The sequence below is a fragment of the Cupressus sempervirens genome, chromosome 4 (assembly GCF_028749045.1).
Source record: "Cupressus sempervirens isolate cs-2001-9-10 chromosome 4, ASM2874904v1, whole genome shotgun sequence".
In the NCBI taxonomy this organism is placed as follows: domain Eukaryota; kingdom Viridiplantae; phylum Streptophyta; class Pinopsida; order Cupressales; family Cupressaceae; genus Cupressus; species Cupressus sempervirens.
The window spans coordinates 651,322,278-651,334,546 of NC_143121.1; positions in this window are offsets into that span (position 1 = coordinate 651,322,278).

The window sequence follows — 12,269 nt, forward strand, 5'->3', positions numbered from 1 at the left end:
TCATGGCTCTCAGTGCTAGGTCAAACTATCATTCACATCATCCAATCTTTGACATTGTCGAGTCTCTTAGTGTAAGATCATGGAATTATCAACCATTTGATAATATTGATAGTGTTTTTTGATGTTATTATGATCAACCCTATCAACCAATCTCAATCCTATAGCATTTTACAATGCCAGTTAAATGTTACATGTCCTTAGTTCATGTCATGTGTCCTTGGCATGTTATCAATTTGAATTAATAGATCAATTTCACCATGGCTTTGGTCTATCCATCATCATCCTAGTCAATCTCCATTATCATCACATTTCATCAAAGGATACCATCGCACTTATCTAATCAATTTGGCCAATCATCTACTAACTTTCTCTATATGATTAAATAACCCATAATTTAATACTATGTCAATTCCAATCATTTTTCATCTCACATTAGTAATTATTCTTCCTAACTAACATCCTCAATTAATTAAATTTATTAATTAATTGATTCATCATTCACAAACTATGGAAATTCTCAAATTCCTAAGTCATATTTTCCTCCATTAATTCCATTTTCACTAATTTCTATTTGTGTGGAATAATAAATTTTTAATTCAAATATTCCACATGATATTGACATCATCATGGCACATGGGCATGACACATCATGGATTCTCCATTTACACTTGGCTAAGATATGTCATAATCCATATCTTCTCATTCCATATGCACATCCATATTTGGCTTCCATTGTCATAGATTCTTGGCTTTAAGTGGGTTTGAGGTGTCATATGACACATCATAGATCCTCTTCCATTTATAGCCACATTTGACTTCCAAGCATCATACAATCCTACATTTGGTATCTTGTTTCATATGTGTCATGGATTCTCAAAGAAATCTCTTGTCAAGTCACATATCTAAGGTGACAAGTCTAATGCTCTCATCCTTTGTGTTGATTATAAAATGAGCATTCTTCCTCTCATTTTCTGTCATAATTATTAAGTCCTTCAAGTCCCTTGATTCTTAGTCTCTCTCTCTCTCTCTCTCTCTCTCACACACACACACACACACACACACACACAAGTCAGATCTTCTAGTATTCTCTTAGCATTATCACTATGTTAGGATTTTGCTTCCTAATTGTGTGCACTATAGGCAATTGGAGCTACATCACATGGAGAAGAGAGAAGTACATAGGAGCTACACGTGAAAGAGGGAGTTTTAATTTTGTTTTCTTCCTTTTGTTTATTTGGCTTTCATAGTGGACTAGAGGGTGTCAATGTATGCTTATTGAGTTTTTGATTTGCTCATAGTATGTTAGACATTAGCCCATTTTATGGTCCTACAATAACAATATTTTAGGGTTTTTACAATGCATTATGCATCTCAACTACTACCACCTGTCACCTCCAACAACTACTAAAGAAGGCACCATGACATCAACCCCCACTACATGATCAATCGCCACAATATCAATAGGGTAAAGACAAAGTAGACATTGATCAATCAAGGAAGGAGATGAATCAAACATAGAAGAAAAAGATGGAAGATGGAAGCATTGGAATGAATGGAGTTGGGAGCACCCAATCCAATGGAGAAGGTTATCATATCATCTCAAACTAGTAAAGGTATGTATGGAACTATATATGTAATGATACATCTTAGATCAGTTCCTAACATAAAATTTGTTAAAGTTCATATCTGCATAAGTAAAGATGCATAAGAAAAAATTTATGAAAGGATCAACAGAAAATAATTATTTGTATAGTTAGTGTCAAACATCATAAAAATTGTTTGTATTGACTGAGCATTATAATATGGACCAAGTACTTTAGAAGCTAAACTAATGCATAAGATGTATTAGATGGAAGAGATCGAGCTGTATAGTGAAGACTTAGGTTGAAGGCAAAGTGTTGACTAAGAAAGCTAGCTTCCACCTATTACACAACATTAATGGAGATCCTAAATCAAGCAAAAGGAAGTATATATCAAAATTTGAAGGCATTATTTCATACCTTGTATAAAGAATTAGAGAGCATAGAGTAATTTGTGAAAAAAAGAGATACTAAGGAGATTTAAGAGAAAATATGAGACAAGAAGGTTGATCAAGTGAACTAGAGGAAGAAAGTTTTTTAACTCTAACAAAGAGAAAATGTTAGCTTCATCATTCGTAGGAAAGAGTCAAGGAGTGGAGGTTAGTAAGATTTGATTAGTGAAGAGTGGCACTTGTCCTCCACCTAAATTTTGGGCCATTCCTAAGATTTCAATGAAAGGTGACTCAATAGGTGTGTTATCTAGTGTAGGAGCACCCTTCCAAGGTTCCCACCATCACATTTTTGGTGTGTTTAACTTCTAATAAGAAGTATGTAAGTACAATAAGAGTTTTAGCTCATGCTTCTGTCTTTAGGCTTAGAATAGTTCTTAAAGATTCCTCTTTAGTTTTTGATATGAATGGTATCATAACCTGGAGTTGGTGTCATCTTGAGATCCTTGATTTTCCATATTGTTAAAATGTTGGAATAGGAGTTTTTTTTGCACTATGAGCACATGTGTGCATTACAAGAACTTACAATGTGGTCATTGCTTGAAAGGACAAATTTTTTTTGAAAAATAGAAAGTTGTTCAAAAGTTGTCACCATGAGATATTTACATTAGTGAGATCTTGGAGGTCTTAGCTAGTGTAGTTGGTGAATTTTTAAAGCCCAAGAATTCCTTGGGAAGACCTAGCAATGGTCTTGGTAATGAAGGATCGAAAACTACTCAGGCAACAAAATGTTGCTTCAAAGTTGCTAGCAACTTTTTAAAGTTGTTGAGCAACTTTTCCTTTGTAAAAATTTAACTTGTTAAATGGATAAAATAAAACCATAAAACAACACATACCCCAAATAGGAGACTATTTAAGGCTTGAAGAACCTTAAGCCAAGGGTTGTTTGTGATTGATATAGTGTTGTAGTATGGATTCAACAGACAATGTTCTGCATTCTAATGATAGTCACTGGTTTTTGTTAGTTCTTGCAACCAGCAGTGAATTTTTTTAAAATTTTATTGATAGGATATTGTGTATAGGTTTTATTATTCATTTTATATGTAGTAGATTAGATATGGGTTCAAATTTTATTAGTGTTTTGAAAATTTCTTTCAAAGTGACTATGTGCTGGTAGTTTTGAAGCACTTTGCAATAATGGGGTTGAAGATCTTGTTTCCACTATGGGAATTCCATGGACTTGTGGATTATAGGACTATAGACCCTAGTTTATATTTATATACAAGCAAGGTCCCAGAAAAGAAGAGCAGACAATTGTTTGACAAAGCCCTAGGCAAGCTAGGCAATGCCTAGCTAGGAGCAAATAACAGAAAAAGAACTCTCAAGAGCAAAGGAGGCAATGTAATGAATTTCCCTTTTGAGAGATTGAAGAGGAGGATGATAAGGTATTATTCTATGGAGGAGGGGATTTTTTAATGCTATGAAAGGTGTTCAAAAAGTGGGGATAGCAGGTAGCCTTTAAAACACTACAAAACCCTTATTTTTGACATAAATGTTGGTATTTTGGAAGCCTAAGACCCCAAAAATCCTTGAGAATGGGTCTAGTGTAGGAAATTTTCTTTAGGATAGGTGAGTTAAAATTTTTAGTTGAAGGAGTTATAATCCCTACAAATCTAGAGGTAGACCTAATTGGGGCTCTCCTAGTAGCCCTATCTGTGAAGAAACTATGTAATCGGGTGGAAACCCAATCTTGCCAATGCATTGTAAAGGTGTTAAATGATCCAAAACCATCTTGGAACTCACAAAATTCCTTGTTAGAGGTTGGAAGGAGTTGGAAGCCTACAATACCCTAAAAATCCTATGTAAGGAGTAGGTATTAGTGATCAAAGCTTGAGATGATGAAAGATGAGTTAGTTTAACTTGGTGGGTAGGTTAGGGTAGGTCAGGGGATCCATAAGTTAACAAGGAATCCTATAGACTATCATAGGTGTCAGGAGAGCACCAAGATCCTAGTTGAGGAATAGTGGCATAGACTAGCTAGTCTATCCTAGCCTCCCCATCATTATCTTCAATACCACCCAATGTAATCATGGTACACGATGTGTAGAGTTGCTACATGTGTAATATTGGAGAAGTAAGCAATTATGAATTTTGAGAAGAATATGAGAAATCATGTGATGACGTATTTTTGAAGGAGGAATTCAAAATTTTCTAGAGAAAAGGGTTAACTTATGCCCTAGAGTTCCCAAGAAATTTCAAGATTGAATGTATCAAGATTGTCTTGAAGAGGATCCATGACATGAAGTTTTGGCTACATAGTGGAAAAGTTGAAATAACCAAGAAAATGATACAAAATGTTAGTGACTATCCCACACTAGATAAGAAGGCAATGAGAAGTTTTATCTGAAGGATTTGAGCAATGTAAATCCACAAAGTCCAAAGAATTACTACATGCAAGAACCTATCATAGAGAAGAAAAAGCAAAGAAGAAACAAGGTTTTTACTTTGAGAATATGCAAATTGTATTATTAGACTAAATGAATAAGAGATATTTACAAAAGATTAATCCTTAGAGAAGGAGATGAAAAAACCTAAAAGGGAAACTCTAAGAGGTAAATGAAATTTAATAATTACTAATTAACTATTAAATAGAAATGCAAAGTGCATAAAGTAAAATCCTAAGAAGGGAGTAAAGGTAATTTAATAAATGAAAATAAATTAATGTTTTACTCTAAGACCCCCCTTAAGGGGAGCCATAATGTAATTACAAACAATGTAGAAAAAGCAAGGAAACTACAATGCAATGTTGAAAGCAAACTTGGGTCCCAACAACAATGCCTGATGAGTTACCCAATCATAATCAAATATCTATAAAATGGAAAAATAGGGAAAACCATGTAGGAAATATCCTGCTCCAAAAAGAAATAGCAAGAAAAGAAAGAAGGAAGGATTTATTGTTGAGATAATGGGTGTTGCACACATTGCATAATATTGTTATTTTATTATTTTATTTTTATTATGTAATGTGGTGCCTAGATGGACGTGCAACATGTAAAAGATTCCCATGGAATATTCTTGATGAGTTGTATTGTAACATTGTAAAAATATTTCATGTAATTATTTAATATTGGGGAAAAGAATTAAATGCCCAATATTAAATGTGGGGTCAGTGGGTTAGGTAGCACATGGTTTTAGCACATGGTTTATGTAATACCACTTGGTGGTTTTGTGGGACTTGCTACTATATAAGCAGCCACAAGGGTAGTTGTTGGTGTGTAGAGAGAGTGTGACAAGGAGAAGACAAAAGGCAAGAGTCGAGCGGGACAAGGCTTGACAGGTTAGCCAAGGGAGCATTTGTGAAGGTTGAAAGCATCACATGGGATGTGTGGATTCATGCTTGTTCACATAGTTTGCTCGGTTGTGGCTATGGCCATGAAGGCTTCCATGGTTGTATGGCAATGGTATTTTTGCTGAATAATACATGATGATGGATGCTTTTGGAGGCTGGGTTTTTCCCTCAATGAGGGTTTCCCAGGGTATATCTTGTGTCACAATTTTGTGGGTATGTTTTCTATTCTCTTGCATGTGGATTTTAATTCCGTGATTATTTCAGATTTATTATGGGTTATGTGGAAACGGTTATATTATTTATTGCCAAGTTTCCTTACAAGTGGTATCAGAGCTATGGTTTTATTATTGTAACCCTAGATTGAATCCATGGGAATGCATGAGAGGATAAAAGAAATGGCAAGATATATGAAAAATTATTGCAGATCTGAGGGCTTTGGATTTGCTGTTATGATGGGATGTTAAAAGATTTGGGCATGGGAAATTGTTGGACAAAAGAGTTTTTCGGATGTTTCATTGAAATGAGGGTTTTGGGGGGTAGCTTGCAGAAATGACCTCTTGGGTAAAAATAGACCTCACCACTGGATCCGGGTCGACATTTCCATAAAATTTGATATATAATATGCCCTAGCTTGGCCATGTTTAGAGGAAATGAAAGAATTTTTTGGTTTCAGCCCATGATGGCCGTCAAATTTAATCCCGTCGGAATTTTCGTCACTGAAAAAAAATTAAAAATGAAAAATCGTACTGAAAATGGTAAAAAGACTGTCTTAGTAAAATGGCCATAACTTTCTCTCAGAATATTGAATTTTAGAGTTCTTACAGGCGTTGGAAAGCTAATTCAGAGCACTACAAGATGGTGTAGGTTTGGTTCTGTGATTTTAAAATTTTGTCAGGTTTTCAGAGCCCTGAAGTCAGATGTTATTTATTTTGAGCACGGATTAGGGCATAACTTGGGCATACGGAGTCAGATTTTGGACTTCAAGTAGTCAACGGAAAGCTCTTGGAGAGCTCTACACATTGGTTCAGATTTGGTGCAGGTTTGGCATGATTTATTTGTTGATATATTTATCTGAACAGTTTATAGGTATATTTTGACTATGGTAACATTGTGAGTTTATGGCATTGGAGATTTAAGTTTTGATGTCATTGTATACTCAAGGTTGGTCTCATGATGATATGATTATCAGTGTTTGGTTTGGATATGCATGATGACTTGTTGGGTCTACAAGTTGTGTAGTGTTGTAAGCGGTCTATACTTACAAGTTGCATTTATAGCTTGGTTATGGGTTGTCTTTGCCCATTGATCTTTCATTATTGATGCATATTTAGATTGGTGGCTTGGATTTGGGTTGTCTATGCCCTAAGTCACATGATTTTATTCTTCATGTAGAAGGGATGAGATGTTGTAACCAGGTACAGTCATGGTGGAGGATTATGGTTGACTATGCTGGCAGGTTGGACACTATTGAGAACCAGATGCTCGGTTCATGGATGTGATCATGGTGTCATGGATTTTGGCATGACATGATTGGTTATACAGGTACATCCTTGATGTTCATTAGCTTAGATTTTCTGATTTGGTTATGGTGGTATATCTTCTTGGTTGTTAGAGGATGGTTTTTCATCATATGTCATGGATAGCTTGGATACACGGTTTAGTGGGAGCTTGTGACAATGATGGGGTGACAGTGTAGGATTAGTTCCTAGTTTGGTTTATATCTTCTTGGTTTGGAGAGGATGGATTTTATGATGCCATAGGTGACTTGGTACCATGGTTGAGTGGGAGTTTTGTTGGCATTGATATATTTATTGAGTGTTTGCAGATGTTGGAGGTTTGTCTTAGATCCTGTTACCGCAGAAGCGTCTTTGACATTTGCATGGTGCACTTGTTATCTTCATGGTGTTTGAAGATGGTTAGATCTTGAGAACTCATGGAGTTCTTGGTTATCTTCATGGTATGTGGAGATGGTTTTTCTTCATGGTGTGTGGAGATGGTTGCATCTTGAGGGCTCACAGGGTTCTTGGTAAAGGTGAGGTTTATACTTTTATTTGGCATGTTATCCTTGGTATGAGGATGGTTTCATTATTATGTCATGGTATACTCTTGATACGCGTTTAGAGTTGTGACATGTTATGGTATGTTCATGTGGAGCATGTTATCTCTTTGGTTGAGATGATAAGATCATGTTGTCATGTTTATGTTCCTGAGGCCATGGTTGGAACTTTGACATTGATCTTGGTTTAGTTTCTTGGTATTGAGTACACTGATCATAAGCTGGATACTTCATGATATTGCTATGTTGCATTTGGAGTTGGCATGGATTGATTGGTTACAGGTGCTCATGGATACTTAGAGACAGTGGTGATGCTGATTTCTCTTGGATTAGCGAAGTATTTGTTGGGACGGTTGATGGTTTCAGCAGGAAGTTCGAGGGGCAGTCACCTGATATGGACTTGAGAGGAGATTGTTCTTAGATGAGTCTTGGTTGGAGACTTGGGTATCTTGATGAGCATTCTCATTCCCCACTCTTGGTCTACTCGGCAGTTTGCTACTTGAGAGGTATAGCCCGTTGTTTCTCTCAATTGCATTATATTTATGCTTGTCTTTCATGGATATGGATCTTGAGCTATGGTACATGAGTTAGTTCTGGAGGGTTCATTTGAGAGATGGTTTAGCATTGGTTATCTCCATGTGCATATGTTGTTATGCTAGTTGAGTTTGGGAGATGATTTTATATTGGGCATATTCCTTGGTTTAGGAATGGTTTAATGAGTTTGATCTTCTTGTGAGAGGCTTTCATCCATGATTAGCTATATGGTATGGTTTGGGTGTTGTTGAGGCTTCTTGTTGGGGTTTTATGGAGGAGATCATACTTGCACAGTTTACATCTAGAGGTGTGTGTAGAAGGACATGATACAGGTTATGATTTGCATGGTTTCTCTTGGTCTTGGTTATCTTCCTGGATGTTCAATTTTGCCTACATTGGATTTGAGATTGGTTGGAGATTGTGATCACTAGTTTGTGCTCATGTATGTCATGTGAGAGATGACATGATTATTCATTTTTCTCTTTTCTTTGTTGGTTGTGGAGAATTTGGAAGACTATTGGAGACTTGTTATGAGAGTTGTTCTTGCAGGATATCAGTTTATGTATTGTGGATGTCCTTGATACTACATGGATTCACTTCTTTGAGATGTGTTGAGTGGATTGGTTATAGATTTGACATTATCTTTTGCAGTGGGAGCTTCTTGGTATATATGTGGCAGATATTGTTCTTGAGGCTTGTGATTGCAGGTTATAGATTGGATATGTCAGTGATATGAGATTCACTTGTTATACCTTTGAGATATGGATAGTTGGATGGGTTTGGCACTTTGCTGTGGGTGCTATTTCAGCTATGGATATTTTGACAACTACGGATACATGTGATTACGTTTGGATCAGGTTATTGTGCTTGGAATTTTAGTTGGTACAGGATTTTATGATCTTCTAATGTGACAGGTTGGGTGGCTTTCTCTTTGGATGGCTTCTATGTATGTCCAATGGGAGTGGCATAATAGGAGGTGAGATCATTCATGTTTGAGATGCTAGATACTTTGATTTTGTTGCGGGTACCAGGATGGAGCACTTGGTTTATTTGGATCCATGATGTGCTTGGAGGGATTGTTCCCTTGTTCATTTATGTGGCTATGGATTGACCCTATGCAATGTATACAACAAGTGGGAGATTGTTGAGATAATGGGTGTTGCACACATTGCATAATATTGTTATTTTATTATTTTATTTTTATTATGTAATGTGGTGCCTAGATGGACGTGCAACATGTAAAAGATTCCCATGGAATATTCTTGATGAGTTGTATTGTAACATTGTAAAAATATTTCATGTAATTATTTAATATTGGGGAAAAGAATTAAATGCCCAATATTAAATGTGGGGTCAGTGGGTTAGGTAGCACATGGTTTTAGCACATGGTTTATGTAATACCACTTGGTGGTTTTGTGGGACTTGCTACTATATAAGCAGCCACAAGGGTAGTTGTTGGTGTGTAGAGAGAGTGTGACAAGAAGAAGACAAAAGGCAAGAGTCGAGCGGGACAAGGCTTGATAGGTTAGCCAAGGGAGCATTTGTGAAGGTTGAAAGCATGGCATGGGATGTGTGGATTCATGCTTGTTCACATAGTTTTCTCGGTTGTGGCTATGGCCATGAAGGCTTCCATGGTTGTATGGCAATGGTATTTTTGCTGAATAATACATGATGATGGATGCTTTTGGAGGTTGGGTTTTTCCCTCAATGAGGGTTTCCCAGGGTATATCTTGTGTCACAGTTTTGTGGGTATGTTTTCTATTCTCTTGCATGTGGATTTTAATTCCGTGATTATTTCAGATTTATTATGGGTTATGTGGAAACGGTTATATTATTTATTGCCAAGTTTCCTTACATTTATCACTAAGACCCCCCAAGCACAACTTCCTCCACCCCAATCATAAAATGCAACTAAAGATACCACAGGGATGCAAAAGGTTTAGAGAAGATGTTTGCAACCTTCTTAGTAGTGGGAATGTACTCCAAGCTTAGAGTGCCATCCTAAATCAGATGCCTAATAAAGTGCATGTGAAGCTCAATGTCATTGGTCCATTGAAGCTCAACTGGGTCATGGGAAATGTGTATAGCACTTTGATTGTCACACCATAGAAAGGTGGTACTATCAGAAGGAAATCTAAACTTTTTCATCAACTGTTGAAGCCACAAAACCTTTTGACTAGTTAGCATAGTTTCCCCATACTTTGCCTCTTAAATAATGCATGAGCATGTGATAGGACCAAATGCAAGATAGAAGAAAAATCTAGAAGTAGACTTGTGATCATCAATATCACCAACCCAATCTGAGACTATGTAACCAACAATGTGAGGATCCCCTAATGTATACTGAATGTCATAGCATGTAGTACCTTGAATGTAACTCAAGATACATTTGGAATCTTTCTAATGAATCTCATGTGGATCATGTGAGAATTGAGATATAAGTCCAATTATAAAGGAAATATCAGGATGTGTGTGTGTTAGGTACAAAGAACTACCCACAAGTTGTCTATATAAAGTGGAATCAATTGTAGAAGTATTGAAAGTGGTAGACAACATGTGACTAAAAAGGTGTGGGAGAATTCTTGTGATCAATCATGTTGAATCTATGAAGCAGATGAAGAGCATACTTTTTTTGGAGTATGACTATACCATCTAAAGATTGAACAACCTATAGGCCCAAAAAATAGTGTAGGTCTAAGGTATGTCATCTCAAACTTCTTTCTCAAGGTTTGTTGAAAACTTTTTATTATGGAGGATGAGATACCTATAATGATGAGATCATATACATAAAGCACAAGTATCAATAAGTCAGCCCCATGATGTTGAATGTAAACTGAAGGATCAAAATAACACCAAGTGAACTATGAAGCAAGCAAGAAGGAACCCATCTTCTCATACCTAGCTTGAGGGACTTGTTTGAGAGAATATAAATACCTCTGAAGCCTACATACCAATGAAGAGTCCTACAAAAAACCATGAGGTTGCTCCATATAGATCTCCTTGTGAAGGTCTACATGCAAAAAGACACTCTTTACATCCATTTGAAAAATTGTCCATCCCTGTGAAGCTAAAAGAGAGAGTACAAGGCAAATAGAACTCATCATGGAAACAAGAGAAAATATCTCAGAGTAATAAATATCCTCAACTTGTGAAAATCCCTTTGCAACAAGATGTGTCTTGTATCTATCAATAGAACCATCTATAGCATACTTGGTATGGTGCACCCACTAACACTGAACCAACTTTCTTCCTTTCAGAAAACGACAAAGATCCCATGTGTCATTCTTCATCAAAGAAGAGTACTCCTCATACAAAGCCCTATCCAACTCTAAGTTTCTTATCTCCTATGAAAAAATATGTGGATCATATGAAATGTCATGACTCAAGAGTCCAGTACCAGAAGTCTGAGAACAAGTACGACGAGAATCTATTAGATCACTTGTCATAGGTCCTGCTGCATCAATAGTAGCACAAGCCTAGTTGGGAACTTTTTGAACAATTGGTGGAGGTAGTGAAGGGGGATCAATATCAAGATCTTCCTTAGAGGATTCTTACTCCTATTGAGTAGAGGAAGTATTGGGTAGTGAGTGTTAAATAATAGTCTACCAAGATAACTGGGGGGGGGGGGGCATGGGGGTAAATCAATTATTTGACAATTAAAATTAGCATATTATTTAAACAAACTTAACCATTCAATCAGAGTAAAAAAAAACTATACTAAGATGCACATAGACAATTACACCATATATGTTAACTAGGGAAACCCTTGATCAAAGGGGAAACCCCAGTGGGAATGATTCCCACAAGATGATGTACTAATATAAATATTCCTTGTTAGAGGATGGACCCTATTATGAATCTATTACAACACATAGTACATAGAGTCCTTGTTAGGGGACTTTGAATCCCTATTAAGAGATTCCAACCCTATTAGGAGTTAAGGTACAAAGTATGCAAGAAGAGCCCACTATCCAAACATGTAATTTCAACTACAAGAGGAGCTCACTACTCAAACATGTAATTTACTTTCATTTTCTTCTTTCCTCATTCTGTCAACCTTACCAATCACTGTCAAACCTTGTATACTAGGTCACAAACATTAGATCCAAATATAAAACCTTAGATCACTTAGCAAAACCTCAGTAATGAAGTTTCCTTCACTTCTGCACTGCTATACTCAACTTCACATTCTGCTCTTGCTACTGCTTATCGTCACTTATAAAAACCATGCCATGATAAAGGAAAATTTCCTTCCTTTATACTAAGTCCACAAAAGAATTCCCTAAGTTAGCTATTAGACCTTCTTGATTAATTATTATAGGACTACACTAAGAACACGTTACACTTAGTGATAACATTAA